The sequence below is a fragment of the Silene latifolia genome, chromosome 11, assembly GCF_048544455.1.
Source record: "Silene latifolia isolate original U9 population chromosome 11, ASM4854445v1, whole genome shotgun sequence".
In the NCBI taxonomy this organism is placed as follows: domain Eukaryota; kingdom Viridiplantae; phylum Streptophyta; class Magnoliopsida; order Caryophyllales; family Caryophyllaceae; genus Silene; species Silene latifolia.
The window spans coordinates 15,589,191-15,608,822 of record NC_133536.1 but is presented as its reverse complement, the minus strand read 5'-3'; positions in this window follow the sequence as shown (position 1 = coordinate 15,608,822).

The following is a 19,632-nucleotide window of genomic DNA, read 5'->3' as shown; positions in this document are numbered from 1 at the left end:
TAAACTCCAACCTATTGGACCTACTCCCGAACCCGAAAGGAAGTCCAAGTTTTGGGATGAAAACTCTTACTGTGAATACCATAGGGGCAAGGGGCACGACACAGAAAAATGCTACAAGTTGAAACATGTGCTTCAAGATATGATTGAAGATGGTCGGCTTCCAATTCCACCAGGAGGTAAGCCCAACAACACTCAGAATCCTCTTGGAGTTCTAGTGATTACAAGTGACGAATCTACCTTAGATTGCTCACATCTCATTTCTCCCACCGAAAATGAAATTCATGCAATTGAGAAAGAAAGACTCTACTCTACCATCTCCCCTACAATTTCCGACTTCATCGCGTGGGCAAGGAGTGTAGATAGACAAGTGTGGGAACTAGAAAACATGGTAATGATCTTACGCGATCCCAAGGCAACGCCTAAAGAACGCATACCATTGACCTTCTCTCAAAATGCCACTATGCAAGAAGTAGTCGCCGTGGTCGATAAGCTAGCCGATCAAATCATACAGCTAGAAAGTGACATCATGAGAATGAGGGAACTAGCCGCAATCAATGGGGTTTGGGCCGATGACGATGAAGACGAATACCTCATTGAAAACTCTTTGGTAAAAGAGATAGTCCAAAATGGCGAAGACCAAGATGTGGATCACCTAACTCGCTCGGGCCGTCCATACCAAAGTACTACTAAAAACAGTCCAACCAATGTCATCACACCAAATGACAACGAAGACGATCCCACTGACCATTTGCTCAAGCAATTACAGAAAACCAAGGCTGATCTTTCAGTCTGGCAACTAGTGGCAAGCTCATTTCCACACCGCCAAGCTTTACTGCAAGCTTTGGCCAAATTGAATGTGGCACATAACTCTACTCCCGAAGATGTAGTCAACTTGGTCTTCCAAGAATCACCGAAGTTAAGTAATCCTATTACTTTCTCAGACGAAGACTTGCCACCTTTTGGCGCTAGTCACAACCTCGCTCTATACATCACTGTCATCTGTCTAAAGAAGAATGTGCCAATGACCTTGGTAGATGATGGCTCCGCGGTCAACGTCATACCCCTCAAAACGGCATATAAACTAGGCATGAAAGAGTCGGATTGGACCCCTACAAGTCAAGGTGTACGCGCATATGACGGTACACGACGAAAAGTGGTTGGACTTGCTAGCCTAACCATAGCCACGGGACCAATCGAGCGAAAGGTCAACTTCCAAATAGTGGACATCGAAGCTTCATTCAACATACTTATGGGAAGGCCTTGGATTCATGCTTCCAAAGCGGGAACATCCACCCTTCACCAAAAGATCAAGATCCCACTCAATGGCAAAGTTGTGACAATCACTTCGTCGCCTATCAAGGCAATAATCGAGAAACAGTCAAGCAATCAAGTCCTTGCAGATCCCATATACGAACTTGGGGGTTTCCAAAGTGTAAGTGTCATAGAAAGCGAGTTGGCACCCTTATACTACAATCCCTACTCTAACTTGGTGGTCAATCACATACTCAAGAATCAGGGATACTTCCCTGGAATGCCTTTGAACCCAATTCGGAAGAACACCTTCGCGCCATACAAGAAAGGCAACTCATCAAAAATACCACTTGGACTGGGGTACAAACCCACAGCAGAAGAAGTTCTCGAAATGCTTGCTCAAGTCCAAAATCGCAAGTATGTAGGAGTCCAAATGAGGCCATATCTCCCCACCTTGAATGGGTACTTCGTTCAAGAAGGAAGTTCGGAACTCTATCACGGATTTCCCGAACCTTGGCATTACCTCGAGAGGAAGTTAGCCGGAATCGAGATCTTTCACGATTGCTACTTTATACCTCCAGAAACGGTTCCTACCGTCAAAACCCGTCAAGCACCTTGCTTAGACGAACAAGCTGTTAGCCTCCTATTTGGAGAGGACCGATTTGTTAGGGCGCGCGAGGATGAGATCATTACTACAATACTTCAAGACGATCGCTTCAACCCCACCGCATTAATCGTAAATCGATACAAAGCAGCGAAAGGATGGAGAAAATCAATCAAATGGACCAACAATCAAGGAAGACTCTTCAAGCTCACCACTTGAGAAGGAGAGATGTTCAAGGAAGAGCGGAAGACGACGAGTTCGAATCGAGTCGGAGTCGGAGTCGAGTCGAGTCTAGAGAAGTCATTAGAGAGTCTACTCTGTCGTCACCCCCACTCCTTTCGTTTCTCTAGCTTACTTCCAAGTAGTCACGCAGTTCCGGAAATGCCCCAACTACTGTTCCTTTGCCGCCACTGACCATGGATCAGTTGGCTTCTTTGTTTCAACTTTACTCAAATCTTAATATGAATAAATCAGGTTCTGCTTACTCTTTGCGTTATCTTGAGTGCAATTCTGTTTATGATGATACTGAGGATGACCAAAACCCAGACTTGACCGAAATACCTCCCTACGTAGCCAAAGAAATACTACAGGAAAGGGAAGGGGGACCAGTAATTGAGGACACCGAACCCATCAATGTAGGAACTGAACTAGAACCCAAAGAACTTAGGATAGGGACTACCTTGAGCTCTACCGAACGGGCCGACTTCATAGACCTCCTAAATGAATTCAAAGACGTTTTCGCTTGGTCCTACAAAGACATGCCAGGGATCGACAGGGATATTGCCGAACATAGGATTCCGATTAAGCCAGGTTTCAAGCACAGTAAAACGAAGCTTCGACGGATGAGAACAGAATGGGCCACGAAGATCAAGGAAGAAGTGGATAAGCAATTCAAAGCCGGGTTCATCAAAGTTTCCGAGTATTAAGACTGGGTGGCTAACATAGTACCCGTACCCAAAAAGGATGGGAGAATCCGAGTTTGTGTTGACTTTAGAGATTTGAACAAAGCAAGTCCGAAAGATGACTTTCCTCTACCTCACATCGACATATTGGTGGACAATACTGCAGACCACGCATTACTATCCTTCATGGATGGATATGCGGGTTATAACCAAATCAAAATGGCCATGGAAGACATGCACAAGACCGCGTTCGTCACCCAATGGGGAACCTATTGCTATACAGTAATGCCGTTCGGATTGATCAACGCTGGAGCTACATACCAACGCACCGCAACTACACTCTTACATGACATGATGCACAAAGAAGTTGAGGTATACGTAGATGACATGATCGTCAAATCCAAAGAGAGAGAGGGACATATTGCGAACCTTCGCAAGTTCTTCGCAAGGCTACGAAAGTACAACATGAGACTCAATCCTCAGAAATGCACATTTGGGGTAACGTCTGGCAAACTCCTAGGATACGTCGTTAGCCAACGAGGTATAGAAATAGATCCCTCGAAAATCAAAGCTCTGATTGAAATGCCACAACCTCAAACAGAAAAAGAAGTCAGAGGATTCCTGGGAAAAGTTCAATACATAAGTCGATTCATATCGAAACTTACGATGATTTGCGAGCCTATCTTCAAGAAACTTAAAAAGACAGACCACACCATGTGGGATGATGATTGTCAAAAGGCGTTCGACAGAATCAAGGAGATATTGGCTAAACCACCAGTGCTCATGCCACCACAACCAGATCAACCTCTTGATTTGTATCTCACAGTAACTGAAACTGCCATGGGTGCTATGCTAGCTCAAACCATAGGAAGTGAAGAAAGAGCTATTTACTATCTAAGTAAGAAGTTCTTGGAATACGAGTGCAAATACTCACAACTCGAAAAGACATGCCTCGCTCTTGTGTGGGCAACAAAGAAGCTACGCCACTACATGCTTAGCTACTCCGTCAAAATATTCTCCAAGATGGATCCAGTCAAATACCTCTTCGAGAAACCTGTCCTCAATGGACGCCTAGCAAGATGGACCATGATGCTCTCAGAATTTGACCTCAAATACGTGCCACTAAAAGTAATAAAGGGTCGCGCCGTCGCCGAATTCTTCGCAGAAAATCCCATCAACGACGCACAAGCCATAGATACTTGGTCATTTCCCGACGAGGATATACTTCAAACAGATGTAGACTCCTGGGACCTATACTTTGATGGAGCATCAAACCTAAGAGGATTTGGGATAGGAGTGTTGCTCATTTCTCTTGAAGGTGAGCATACACCGATCTCTGTCAAACTCGACTTCGAGGTGACAAACAACGCCGCAGAGTATGAGGCTTGTTTAATTGGACTACAAGCGGCAGTAAGCTTAGGCATCAAAAACCTCCGAGTGCATGGAGATTCGTCACTAATCATCAACCAAGTTACGGGATCTTGGAAAATCCGAAGCGAAAGCCTAGCACCCTATCAAGCTAGGATTGACCAAGTCGCTCAATTCTTTGATCACGTAACCTACTTGCACCTACCTCGGGAGGAAAATCAATTTGCAGACGCTCTTGCGAAACTTGCATCTTTGATAAATATGCCAGATTACATGATGGAAATGCCTTTGTGTATCGAACGACGGTCAGAGCCGGCTTATGTCCATCAAATTACCGATGAAGAAGAAATCGCACAGAACCCCGGTTCCAAGCAATCTGAACTTCAAGCTCAATGGTACCTATCCACCGGATATGGATAAGAGGGGACAACGAGCTATACGCCTACTAGCTTCACAATACGTCCTCATGTAAGGAGAATTATACAAAAGAACACCTCTTGGTGTAGTCCTGCGTTGCCTTGATCATTCACAGGCACGAAAGGTGATGGAAGAAGTCCACGATGGAGAGTGCGGTCCTCATATGAGTGGACCTATGATGGCAAAGAAAATCACACGTCTAGGGTACTATTGGACCACAATGGAATCCGATTGCATCAAATATGTGAGGCATTGCCACAATTGCCAAATCTTCGGGAATGTACAGCATGTCCCTCCTTTGTTGCTCTATACGATGACATCTCCTTGGCCATTCTCCGCGTGGGGAATCGACATAATCGGAAAATAACCCCGGCGAGAACAGGAGGTCACTGTTTCATCCTAGTAGCAATTGACTACTTCACCAAATGGGTAGAAGCGGCTTCCTACACCGCTCTTACGGCCAAAAATGTAGCCAAATTCATACAAAATAACATCATCTGCCGATATGGTTGCCCACATGAGATCATCAGCGATAATGGGTCCCACTTCCAAGCCGAAACCGAACAATTGCTAGCCAAGTACAAGATCAAGCATCATCACTCATCGCCCTACAGACCACAGACTAACGGCGCGGTAGAAGCGGCTAACAAGAATGTCGTCACAATCCTCAAGAAAATGACTGACAATTATAGAGATTGGCCAAGCAAAATACCCTTCGCTTTGTGGGGGTATCGAACATCCGTCAGGACGCCCACTGGGGCTACTCCTTTCTATTTGACTTACGGCATGGAAGCCGTACAACCAGTCGAGCTAGAAATACCATCCTTACGTATTCTACTCGAAAGTCAAATCCCTGAAGCCGATTGGAAGAGGGATAGGTATGAAGAACTCATCCTCTTGGATGAACGTAGGCTTCGTGCCTTACACAATGTCCAAACATATCAAGCACGTATCAAACGAGCTTTCAACAAAAGGGTTAGGCCAAGAAACATCAAAGAAGGAGATTTAGTTCTCAAATCGGTCAGAGCTCTTTTACCTGTCGACCCAAGGGGAAAATTCAAACCTAACTGGGCCGGACCATATCTAGTCAAATCAATACTCCCAGGGGGTGCGGTTAGAATCACAGACCTGGATGGGAATGAGTTTTCAAACCCCACAAATCTCGACCAACTGAAACGGTACTATGCCTAGGATAGAACAGAAACGCGCCTCGCGTAAACCTACGTGTCGCTCTTGCGGCACTAAATAAACGGCCCCTGGCCCATCTGAATGTCACTGTGCTCTTGCATCTTGGCAAACTTGTCATCCTCACATCATCAAACAAACTAAATTCGCACCTCCCGAGTAAGCAAAAGCTCATGCTTATTTTCTATGTTCATTACAAGCTCTTGCTTCGAACAGTTATTCTTTTACATTTACTCGAACTACGCGCAAGGGTTTGATTTCGCTTCTTTAAAGTGAATACGTAGGCAATCCTTCACGGGATTCAACCCACCATTTTATTTAAAATGTAAATAGAAGGACATTTGCATTGCATTTGAAATTCGACAAGAATAATTAAAAGAAAATAACAACGGTTTCATAACCACTTAACCTCTTTATTTCGTTCAATTTCTAATAATAATAATACGGCAAATAATAAAAGTAGACTAGGCTAGGATTCTAAAAATCCCTCCTTTTATTACAACAATAATAATAATAATCAAATAATAAATAAGACTTGGGCTATTCCTCCATCTTTCCCTTGCCCTTGTCGTTCTTGTCATATTTCTGGTCACGACCTCGAGCCGGGCGCTCTTGCACCACTTCAGACCTAATCACCAACGGTCTTTCTCGAGGCCCGACTCTTCCGTTCTTGCCAACCACCGTCTCTGCTGACGGGAGTAGTCTTCGATTTCTTTGAAGGATGAATGACTTGAAAGCCGGCTTCTTCTTCTCCTTCGGTCAGATGCTTCTCTTTCTCTTTCTCTCCTTCGCGCACCTTGTAGTCAACGGGCTCACGCTTCCTCAGTCTTTCACGCTCTTCCGGAGTTGCGGCCTTCCTCCACCTCAGATAAGAATCCGACACCCACAAGGCATTGGAGGAGAAACTCAGGAACCACATGTTTCTTTGGGCCCACTTCATAGCCCACTCTCTTCGGCTCTCGGTAGTCAATGCCATGGCGATCTGCGGGGACGGTGTCAAGCCTAGGAATCATCGCTTCAACCCGACTTGCCTCATCAACCTCTCGGGAAAGATGCATACCATAAACTCCAATCCAGGAATGCGCACGGACCTAGTAGGATCCAAAGAAGACACTCCGGTGACAGACTTGAGATGCCACCACGGTACAATCCACCGATCAAAGGGCCATCGTCATTCTTTGACTTGTTCTTCCAATAGTCACGGACCGGGTGAAGTCCACCATGTACAACCTCGTCCTCATCGAAATCATACGGGCATGATAGGAAAGTGCATGAACTGGGGGCTCGAGCAATCGGAGCCGTTCCATAAGCCAAACCTACCAAAACAGGTATTAGACACCCAAAGAAAAAAAGACAACAAAAAAAAAAAAAAAAAATAAAAAAAAAAACGAAAAAAAAAAGGTGTCTTTTACCTGTAAGATGACGGGACTCCCCAAGAATGGAAGATCGCGATTAGATTTCCTGTTATCCAAACCCAAGATAATCTCCCCTAAGCACAAGCAAGTGGGCTCTGCGCGACTCCATTTGCTCAACAAGACCCAATAGGCGGGGATCACCTCTCAAATCTTCATCAACATGTCCCTGAAAGACGTAAACGTGAAGCAAACAGAAACCGAATGCTCTCCTCCTAGCAACATAAGAGACAGTAGGGTCGGCCCTGTTGATGAATCGATCCATAAAATCCAACATCCGCACGCCTTTCGAAGTAACAAGACGATCTACCTCAAGCCTAGTAAGTCCAAGCAAGTCTCTAAACTTACTCTTATACCCTTGTGAAGTGGAGGGGATGGCAGGTAGATGTTCAGGGTCCCACCCGCCAATAGCAGCAATTTCCTCCGGAAAAGGACAAATATCACCTCCTGGGAACGCGAAAACATGATAATTTGGATCCCAATAATCAAGACAAGCATCCAAGAACGGCTTTACTACCTTAATGAGCTTCAAACTCAACAGAGACCCAAGGTTGTAAGCACCCATGTCATGTTTCTCAATATTCGAAAACTCGTTAGTCCATTCCTTCAAGCGAATTTCTAGGGTATTCATGATGATAATTTTCTCTTGAAAATTTACGGGAAGTTTTATATGTGAATCAACGAAGAAGAGACGGAAGATTTGTATGATTGAAAGCTTCATCGACGCTTCTATTTATACTAATTGCTGTTTCCAAAAATCTGTCAGAACCGACCTGCTTGGGAACAGGCGCGGCACCTGCTGCGCCTCTTCAAAGGGACGCAGCTCTTGCTGCGCCTCTTCCCTAGCATCACTTCTGTGATTTCCGTATTTGGATCTTTCCTAATTCTATAAACGAATAATTTCCTATTCCTACGGGATTTTATTTTGGTAAATCCGCGAAATTTACCATGCTTCAGGTTTCCTTGATCCAGGAACGCGCATTTCGAGGCGACGTCAACATTTTCGGCCATTTTTTATATTTAGTTCTCATTTTAATTCTTTTTTTAATTCTTTCTTTTTCATTTTCACTTTTATTTAGTCATTTCATTTCTATTTTCTTCATTTTCTAACTTATATATTTCTATTTTTCTTTTTTTTTGCGGGGGTAACCCTCCCTACCGTCCGGTCATTTCCGACAAATTTTTTGCATTTTTGCATTTTCGCGTCCTTTTCGAGTCTCTTTTTTGCACTAATTAAAGGCCTTATGCGTATATAAAAATGTAAATGAATGTGTTTTTATATGTGAATTTCGGCAGCATGACGGTACAAACCGTTGTCTACCAAACTTGTCCGAAAGCTAACCTGCAGGTACAAACAACACAACCTAGCAGCAAAAGGCACTCAGGCCGTCGTATATACAAAAAAGCAAATGTACAAGCAAACTGGGGGCTTCGCCCCAAACAGGTCCAGATGTGCAACTGGGGGGGCTTCACCCCAAACAAATCCAAGTCTAAATAAACTGGGGGCTTCGCCCCAAACAAGTCCAAAAATGTTCAAAATCAAGACTACAAAGACCACGCAGACTCTCTGCGAGCACCCCCAACTCGGCAACCCTCGCCATAAGAGCAGCGATCTCGGCATCCCGAAACTCGAGCTCCCTCGACAAACGAGCCGTCTCCTCCCGGGACTGGGCTAACTCTCGCTCCAGCTCACGATCGGCCTGAGAACAGCAGCAAATTGGCTCATGTCAATCGATTCAAACAAAATAAAAAAAATCAATCAATCAAAAGAGATCAAATAAGGTTCATACCTGACGACCTCGACCACCGACAAGTGCCTCGATGGCGGTAGCTCGCAACCGGTTGGCCACCCTCCATAGTGCCACGAACCGAGATGGCGCGACTGCGTTTTCAAAAGAAATTCTCAAAGCAAATTGAACAAGTTTAATCCAATGTGTTCTTACGCAAAGGTGAATGAGCCGAGGCTCACCCTCCGAATCAGATGCTGCCAGTCGTCGAGGCCAGCATCCGTCACAGCCACGTCAAAATCACGCAACTCGGAGATCGTCGTCCTCCCGGTCGCGTCGGTGTACTCGAGAGTCTCGGGATACACTGGGGGCTCGATGCCCGCCGCCTCAACCTCCTGCAAAGACAAACGACTCTCATTAATCGGTGATCTTTCATCGAAATTCCCAAAGTCAATCAAAGGGAAATAAAAGGATACTCACCACTCTGCGGCCGACGACCTCCCGTAAAGGAATGCCGAGTAGTCCTCACCGAGTGCGAAGGAGGTCATCGCCACCGGCACCGCCAAGTCCGCCTCCTCTCGGCCTCGGAAGGCTCCCTAAACATCGTCTAGGAGGATCAACGGGAACCGTCAACGCGCCCCGAGAGCACTGACGAGCCAAACGCTCGCCTAAGTACCACACCGGACCCATCGACGTCCACAACAAACGGCCGACTCGGGCTCTAGGTCGAAGGACCTCAAGAACAAAAGGAGGTGCCTCGGCATACTCCGCCCAAGGTCTGGGCACCCCGTGACGGGATAAAGACAGAGATCATTCCTATGAACGGATGAAGGGAAAGAAGTATAAATGCATACAAACGGGATACTCACGTTGCTTTCGGTGAAGGGCGTTCACATCCCGCCGGTAGACATTGTGAGAAGAACGCTTGCTCTTCGTCAGGCACATGACCCAATCCCTCACCACGGGATAGGCCCTCTCCAACGGCTCCGTCCTCTTGGGCGCGAGGCCCGGAAGTAAGAGTACACCCACGCACGTAAAACGGAATAGTCAATGACGATCTTTCGATCTTTGATGAAATTTATTTTGCTATCAAAGGGAAGGTTCATACCTCCAACAATAGCCCAGGTCCGACAGCGCCAGGAGAAGTCCCCTTCTCCATCAACTCCGGACGAACCATGGCCCTCATAAAGCGGATAAGGACCGCAAAACCAGCAGTGACCCAGTCCCAACGCCCTAGGGAGCTCAGGTCAGCAAGAAAGGGAAGAAGCTTCGTCGACAGCCTCTCACCCTTGTCTCCGAGGTAAATCGAAGACAAGAACCACCAAAGCCACAAACGAGCCCTCTGCTTTCTGTACAAGGAGGAGGAACCGTCTCCCTCCCGTCGATCACCACCGATCTGGGGTCTTCCCGCGAAGTAATCTCGAACATAGGTCTGGGTACCAAACCCCAAGCACCGCAACGGCCTTCGGCGACGACAGTTCCGGCCGATCAACCTCCTCGCCTCGGCCGAATCCGCTCTCATGCCGTCTCCGCCACACCATCTCCTCGATCCCCGCACGGCGGACCGAGAAATCATGCCGTAATCCTCCAAGGTGACTCCCACCTCACCAAAAGGCGGGTGAAACGTGGAAGTCGTATCCCAAAATCGATCCAAGAAAGCGCGGACCAGGCTAAGGTTGGCCCGCAACTTCCTCTTCACGATGTCCCTCCAGACCTGAACCAGAGGACCAAACGCTCCACGCTCGATCATGGCCCTCTCCTCCTCCGACAGCCGCTCGTAGTGCTCCATCGCCGTCGTGTACCCCGAGAACGACCGGATATTTCCGGCCTCCTATTATGATTCGAAATAAAGCTATCTTTAGTTTTGAAGTAAATTTGAAGGAAATTTGAGCAAAAAACAGAAAGAGGATAAGTAATGAGTTAGGGAATTCCTATTTACCAAGCTCTTCACCGTCCTGTAGGACAAGTGACCCTCTGCAGCCCACACAAGGTGCCTACTCTCCCAGGTCTCAGCCCACGTGGGAGCTCCTCTCAGCTGACGACCCCCTCGACCGAGGTGGGCCCGTCGCGGAATCTCCTCCTCCTCAGCAGCCTCCTCCTCAGGAACCTCGTCTGCAGCAGCCATCACCGCGTCGGTGAAAGCCTGCTCCAAAGCCTCCTCAACCGCACTGGCGTCTACCTCCATGGGAGTCCTCCCGGAAGTGGAAGCATCATCACCTGCAACATTAAAGCAAGTTTAGGCCGCGTCACGTGACGGCGAGCCTTTGATTAAGAAGTTTTCGAGCCTCCGAGGCCCGGGAATTCCCCATTTCTGGCCATCCTTGGCCATGTTCTCGCTAAACCCGATCACTCATGTGACAAATTGGGTCAAGTCAAGTCAAAGTCAAAGCCTAGTTCCGGGTTCGAGTCGAAAATTCGGCAGCATTTCGCTATAACGGCGGTTATGCCCTAGAAAGGTGCCCTGCAAAAGTTGTCACCAACCAAAATTCCGAGATGACAGGAAGTTTACCCATCACCCAAGGGTCCCAAATATCAAATTTCATCGCGAATGGGCAATCCTAAGGCCATTTTCGAAGCCATTTTCGATCTAGCTGTGAAACCGTCTCAAAATTCGCTCAAGGGCTCAAAACTCGATGAAAATTCAAAGTGAATACATGGTTATGTTCCTAACATTGCCTACTATCCATTTCTAGCATCAATTGGGCAAGACAAATCCATTTGGGGAAAAAGCCCCAAATTTTCGAGTAAAAGGGTCGAAAACCCTAATGTTTGCAGCTCAAAATTCGACAAATACGGATGATTAATGCAAGATTAAAACACATACCTCGATTAGTCATATTTCAAGCAAGCTTTTGAATCCGACCTTGACGGAAATGGTGAAGATTTGAGAGAGAAATTGAAAGATTTGTGTTTCGAAATAATGAATTAAAACCCTTCTGATTTCGCGTTTTTACGCAGAATTGTCAAATTGGGGAAAGGACGCGCGGCGCTGCTGCGCCTCTTCCAAGAGACGCACTCTTCTTGCTGCGCCTCTTCCTTTTGTTCCCTCCTTACGAATTTTCGAAAATTCGTTATGAGTTCGTTATTTGTGGGCCCATCTTTGGTGCGCCTCTTCCTCGATGACATTTGTATCATTTTGGTCCGTTTCGACGATTTCTTCGTTCCGGCCCACATTTTATCCAGCGCGACAATATTTTGCAGTATCGTCCAAATTCATTTTATCCCTCGCAGCAGTATTTTGCAGTATTGCTCATTCTATCCAGCGCAGTGGTATTTTGCAGTACTGCTCACTTGAAGTTTCTCCCATGACGATCAAGATGCTCCTAATCGTCAAAATAATCACCCAACGAGAGTTTGCTTGAGGACAGAGACAAGCAGATTCCCTCCAAAATCAGTATATTCCCCAACAAGAGTTTGTTTGAGACCAACGCAAGCAAATTCAGCCTCTAAATTTCGCCAAAGTTCGCTTGAGACCGACGCAAGCAGACTTCCCCAGCAGTTTCTACCGACGTCCTGCTGTTATTTTTTTATATATCTCTTGTTCCCCGCAGAGTTCGACCAAAGTTCCCTGTGACCTCCTAATGCCTTCAGACACCAAGTTATCTTCAGACCAATGAATTTTTCTTTCGAAGCGTCTTCAGTCCCGCTTCACCCAGGGGTGTCTCAGGTATGATCTCTTCTTATGGCTGGCGAGCTTCCTTACGTAGTCTAATGGACTTTAAACGACCCTCCCCGATAGTCGACAGACTCTAAAATGTTCCCGACGACAGGTCCTTGGTTCAGACCCCTTGAGCCGCCTCGCGTCGCCATAGTCGTCAGGTTGTAATCTTCGATTGACCTGATGGCTATACTTTGACTTTCGCCTTGTCCAAGCCTCAGTCAAAGTGGGGGCTCTGTAGACACCTCGTTTCTGCACCCCTCGCAAACCACCCGGTGATGATTGGGCCGCATGTTTGATTCGCGGAACGATTAGTGACAGTTCGTAAGATTATCGTCAAGTGATTGCTCAAAAATTAATGTCAACCTCTTAGTTGTCATCTACGTGCCGATACGGTCGTTTTGGCAGTAATTAGAGTACATTCGGAGTCCGGGTCAAAAACCGTCTCCATTTTCTGATAACTGTTAAATCCCGAGTCAGAATGTTCTGGAATGTTCCGGATATTTCTATTCCATATTTCTCAAATTTTGTCTTTTGGCAAATAATATCCCGTAATATTCAAAAGATAATCGAATTAAATCCGTCCTACCATAACTTAAACACGGAAATCTTTCTTAAACAGGAGGAAACCTCCTGGGAATAGACGCAGCAGGTGCTGCGCCTCTTCCAAGAGACGCAGTGGCTGCTGCGCCTCTTCCCAGGCCCTTCTTTGCATGATTTACGTATCTTTTTTATATCTTTCCGAGATTCACTTCCAAAGAGTCTCCGAAACCCTAAACCTCCGTGTGATTAGTATAAATAGGAGCCTTCGTTCCTCATATTTCTCACGCGAGTGTCCGCCCTTCTCTTCTCCCTTTGCATTCTAGACTTTGTTCTTACTAATTGGCGCCTACGTGCTTGAACATTCGACCACGTAAGCTCGGATCCTTCCGGGTACCAGCCTCTCCGTTGCATGACCGACCAATTTGACCACTACACAATAATCAATCTAATTAATCAATTTGTTAAATCGTTTTCCTCTTACGAGGGCACTCTTTCCTTGCATTCGCGTCGAGCATCACTAATCGATTTTCTTAGTTCTTCTCGTTCCGTCAACATGTAAGTCTGAGGGTGTAATAATTCCTCTTTATTTATTGTATTTTACTTTATCGTATCACCATTGTAAGATTTATGTCGAAAACACCTAATTAAAACCGATTTCTAAAACCGTCTTTAAAACCCCTTTTTACGGATTTCGGTAGAGATAGACGAAGAGAAAAGACGCAAAGAATCGCTGCGCCTCTTGAAGGAGCGCAGCTCTGCTGCGCCTCTTCGTGAGGCTGCGCATGATTCTGCTTCTTTTCTTCTTCCTCGTCCTCGAAATTCGTTCTTGTTTTGTTTATATTCGTTTGTTCGTATTTCTTCGCCATGTTAGCATATAATTCACATGTATATTGTATATTTATTCATTCATCTTTAACATGTTTAATTCAATCATTGTCCCGACTTAAATCCTAAATAATCAATATTTACGGGTTTTCGTCATTAATATTCAAACCCGGATTTTAGAGATTCAATTTGTTCATGTTGAGTTTCTGAGATTCGTCATTGATATATTTGCATCCATATTCATCATTAATCCGTCATATTCATCATGTTTAGTTATTAATTAGTTCGTTTAGTTTTATTAATTGTTTCTTAACATCGACCCTTCACATAATTAATCCGTCTTTAATCCGTCTCATCCATATTTTTCGCTTTTATGACTCCTTCATATGTAAATAATACATTAAATCACTTTCATCCGAGTCTAAAATCGCAATCAATCCATTAATTCACCAATTAACATTAACGATTTGCGTTCCGCTTCACAGCTGAGAACTCACCCTTGGAACAGACGCGGCAATCGCCGCGCCTCTTCCAAAGGGCGCGATGTCTTGCGCTGTTCAGGTGAATTTCGCCTCGAACTCCTTTTCGCTTTGACCTAGTTTAATTAGTCTACGTATTAATCCACTAATACTCGTATTATCACCTTCTGACTTGTTCCTATTTCTTTTAGTTCTTTTTATTCTTTTTTTATCAAATCATCCGTTTTAAAGGTATTTTCGACATAAATCACCTAATCCGTTGTAATTATTGTAATTTTCCTTTAATGTAATTTTATAGTTATTTCTTTCATTATTTGTGTGTTTTCACATGTAAATGAACATTAAATCCTACTTCGACCAAATTGCATGATAAACTAATTGTTCACCGACTTAGCCTAAATTTTCACATGTTAGGATTAATCTAATGGATGTTGCATTGCATGCATTATAGCCGACAATATATCAAGTGCGAATAAACTTCCCTAATCATTAGTAGAGGCCGCTATCGAGGCGGGCGGGATTAGGTGTTCGATCAAAAGAGCTTCCTAATACGTACCCTCACCCCTTACTCCAGATCTCCGTGAGCACCCGTGTTTATTGGCATCCACGAGAGTCATTCTAGACATAGAATGCTAAGGGTAACGATTGCTTAGTGTTCATGTCACTACTTTGTGTCTTGACATGACACGAGGTATTCGAACGGTTCCAATTTCCCATAAAAATTGGTGGCGACTCCTTACAAAATGCAAACGCTTGTTGTTTCCGAGCTCCCCTCGTCCCAAGCGCCCCCGTGGGCGGCCCGCTGTCCACACTTATCCAGTTTTCAAGATGCCTGGATCCAGTGATGAAACAAATCTCCACCAACTTCAAGATGGTAATGATCGAATCCTAGCCGCGCTAGCCCAAATGCAAGTTACCTAAGAACAAACCTATGACCGCCTTGAGCTCATCGAGGGCCGTATCTATGCCGTGGAGGGAAGGTTACCTCCTCATGAAAGTGAAGTACTACGTAACTCCGATGATGAATCTAGGGATGAAAATCCTCTCATGGGGATGACTATAGCTGAGAAAAGACTCCAACATCTAGAGGAGCAATTGATGTACCTTAAGGGAAATGATATTTACATGGAGAACAATCGCAAGTATGAGGCCGTCAATTCTAAATTGCCGACTAACTTCAATATGACGGATATCCCTAAATTCAAGGGGCACGAGAACCCTTTGAACCACATCTGTGCCTTCAAAGATTACATATCTATCAAAGGCATCAAACCCGAGATATTCCTAAGGATCTTTCCTTCATCTCTTGACACTATCCCGAAACAATGGTTCTACTCCTTAGATCATAAGAAGGTCACTGCTTGGGAAGATGCCGCAATCGAGTTCTCTAAACAATATGCGGATAATGCTGAGATCCAAGTTAACATGCGCACTCTAGAGGTTCTTACCCAAAATGACAAAGAAGGATTCACTGACTTCCTAAGTAGGTGGAGGAAAACTAGCACTCAACTAGTTGAACGCCCGGATGAAGCTACTCTTGTGGAGAAGTTCGTGGATAATCTCAAGCCCATCTATGCCAACCATTTGAGATATCAAAACATCAAAAGTTTCAAGGACCTAACTTTACTAGGGACAAGGATTGAAGATGACATCCGTAAAGGACTCTTGTCCAAAACGGTAGGTCGAGGATATCAAGGTTCAACAAGTCGTTCATACGGCTCTACTAGCAAGATCGACGAAGTTAACCTTCTCGAGCCATCTAAGAAAACTACCCCACCAAGGAAGTTCACAAATCTTGGGGACACATACTCCAACGCTCTAAAAAGGTTAATGAAGCAAGGTAAACTCCAACCCATTGGACCTACCCCCGAACCCGAAAGGAAATCCAAATTCTGGGACGAAAACTCGTACTGTGAATACCATAGAGGCAAGGGGCACGACACAGAAAAATGCTACAAGTTGAAAAATGTGCTTCAAGACATGATTGAAGATGGTCGATTGCCAATACCACCGGGAGGTAAACCCAACAACACTCAGAATCCTCTTGGAGTTCTAGTGATCACAAGTGATGAATCTACCTTAGATTGCTCACACCTCATTTCTCCCATCGAAAATGAAATCCACGCAATCGAGAATGAAGGGTTCTACTCTACTATCTCTCCTACTATTTCCGACTTCATCACATGGGCAAGGAGTGTGGATAGACAAGTTTGGGAATTAGAAAATGTGGTGACAACTTTACATAATCCCAACGCGACGACCGAAGAACATGTGCCATTAATCTTCTCTCGAAATGCTACTATGCAAGAAATAATCACCGTAGTTGATAAACTAGTCGACCAAATCATACGACTAGAAGATGATATCATGAGGATGAGGGAACTAACTACAATCAATGGAGTTTGGGCCGACGATGATGAGGATGAGTATCTCACTGAAAATTCCCTAGTCAAAGAAATAGTCCAAAACGGTGAAGATCAAGATGTCGACCACCTAACTCGTTCGGGTCGTCCATATCAAAGCACTACTCAAAATGGTCCCACCAACGTTGTTACACCAAATGACAACGAAGATGACCCCACCGATCATTTGCTCAAGCAATTACAAAAGACAAAGTCTGATCTTTCAGTCTGGCAATTAGTAGCAAGCTCATTCCCACATCGCCAAGCTTTACTGCAAGCTTTGGTCAAACTAAACGTAGCATATAACTCCACTCCTGAAGATGTAGTCAACTTGGTCTTCCAAGAATCACCGAGGCTAAGTAATCCTATTACTTTCTCAGACGAAGATTTGCCACCTTTTGGCGCTAGTCACAACCTCGCTCTATACATCACTGTCATTTGTCTAAAGAAGAATGTGCCAATGACCTTGGTAGATGATGGCTCTGCGGTCAATGTCATACCCCTCAAAACGGCATACAAGCTAGGCATGAAAGATTCGGATTGGACCCCTACCAGTCAAGGTGTGCGCGCATATGATGGTATGCGACGAAAGGTAGTAGGACTTGTTAACCTAACCATAGCCACGGGACCAATTGAACGAAAGGTTAACTTCCAAATAGTGGACATCGAAGCTTCCTTCAACATACTTCTGGGAAGGCCTTGGATTCACGCTTCCAAAGCGGTAACATCCACCCTTCATCAAAAGATCAAAATCCCACTAAATGGCAAAATAGTGACAATCACTTCGTCACCCATCAAGGCAATAATTGAAAAACAGTCGAACAATCAAGTCCTTGCAGATCCCGTATATGAACTTGGGGGCTTCCAAAGTGTAAGCGTCATAGAAAGCAAATTGGCCCCCTTATACTATGATCCCTACTCCAACTTGGTGGTCAACCACATACTCAAATCCCAGGGATACTTCCCTGGAATGCCTTTGAATCCTATTCGGAAAAATACCTTCGCACCATATAAGGAAGGCAACTCAAAGAGGATACCACTTGGACTAGGGTACAAACCCACAAAAGAAGAGGTTCTCGAAATGCTTGCCCAAGTTCAAAACCGCAAACACGTGGGAGTCCAAATGCGACCCTACCGCCCTACTTTAAATGGGTACTTTGTTCAAGAAGGAAGTCTAGAACTCTTTCACGGATTTCCCGAGCCTTGGCATTATCTCGAGAGGAAGCTAGCCGGAATCGAGATCTTTCACGATTGCTACTTTATCCCTCCAGAAACGGTTCCTACCGTCAAAACCCGTCAAGCACCTTGCTTAGACGAACAAGCTGTTAGCCTATTGTTTGGAGAAGATCGATTTGTTAGGGCCGCGCAGGATGAGATCATTACCATGATACTTTAGGACGATCACTTCAACCCTACCGCGCTAATCACAGAAACTGGCGCAAGTCAACAGAAAGGATGGAGAAAATCAATCAAATGGACCAACAATCAAGGAAGACTCTTCAAGCTTACCACTGGAGAAGGAGAGATGTTCAAAGGAGAACCAGAAGACGATGAGTTGGAGTCGGAGTCGGAGTTAGAGTCGGAGTCTAGAGAAGTCATTAGAGAGTCTACTCCTGTCATCATCCCCACTCCCTTTGTTTCTCCTAGCTTAGTCTCGAGTAGTCACAGTAGTTTGGGAAATGCCCCAACCACTGTCCCTTTGCCGCCACTGACCATGGATCAGTTGGCTTCTTTTAAACTCTACTCAAATTTCAATATGAATAAATCAAGTTCTGCTTACTCTCTGTGTTCTTTTGAGTGCAATTCTGTTTACGATGATACTGAGGATGACCAAGACCCAGACTTGACCAAAATACCTCCCTACGTAGCCGAAAAAATACTACAGGAAGGGGAAGGGGGACCAGTAATAGAGGACACCGAACCCATCAACGTAGGAACGGAACTAGAACCCCAAGAACTTAGGATAGGGACTACCTTGAGCTCTACTGAAAGGGCCGATTTCATAGACCTCCTAAATGAATTCAAAGACGTTTTCGCTTGGTCCTACAAAGACATGCCAGGGATCGACAGGGATATCGCCGAACATAGGATTCCGATTAAGCCTGGTTTCAAACTCAGTAAAACGAAGCTTCGACGAATGAGGACAGAGTGGGCTCTCAAGATTAAGGAAGAAGTTGACAAACAATTCAAAGCCGGGTTCATCAAAGTTTCCGAGTATTCTGACTGGGTAGCTAACATAGTACCCGTACCCAAAAAGGATGGGAGAATCCGTGTTTGTGTTGATTTTAGGGACTTAAACAAAGCAAGCCCAAAAGATGACTTCCCTCTACCTCATATCGACATATTGGTGGACAATACTGCGGACCACACATTACTATCCTTCATGGATGGGTATGCGGGTTATAATCAAATCAAAATGGCCATGGAAGATATGCACAAGACCGCATTTGTCACCCAATGGGGAACCTATTGCTATACGGTCATGCCGTTTGGATTGATCAACGCCGAAGCTACATATCAACGCACCGCAACTACACTCTTACATGACATGATGCACAAAGAAGTCGAGGTATACGTCGATGACATGATTGTCAAGTCCAAGGAAAGAGAGGGACATATTGCGAACCTTCGCAAGTTCTTCGCAAGACTACGAAAGTACAACATGAGACTCAATCCTCAGAAATGCACATTCGGGGTAACATCTGGCAAACTCCTGGGATACGTCGTTAGTCAAAGAGGCATAGAAATAGATCCTTCTAAAATCAAAGCTCTGATCGAAATGCCACAACCTCAAACAGAAAAAGAAGTCAGAGGATTCCTGGGAAAAGTACAATATATAAGTCGATTCATATCGAAACT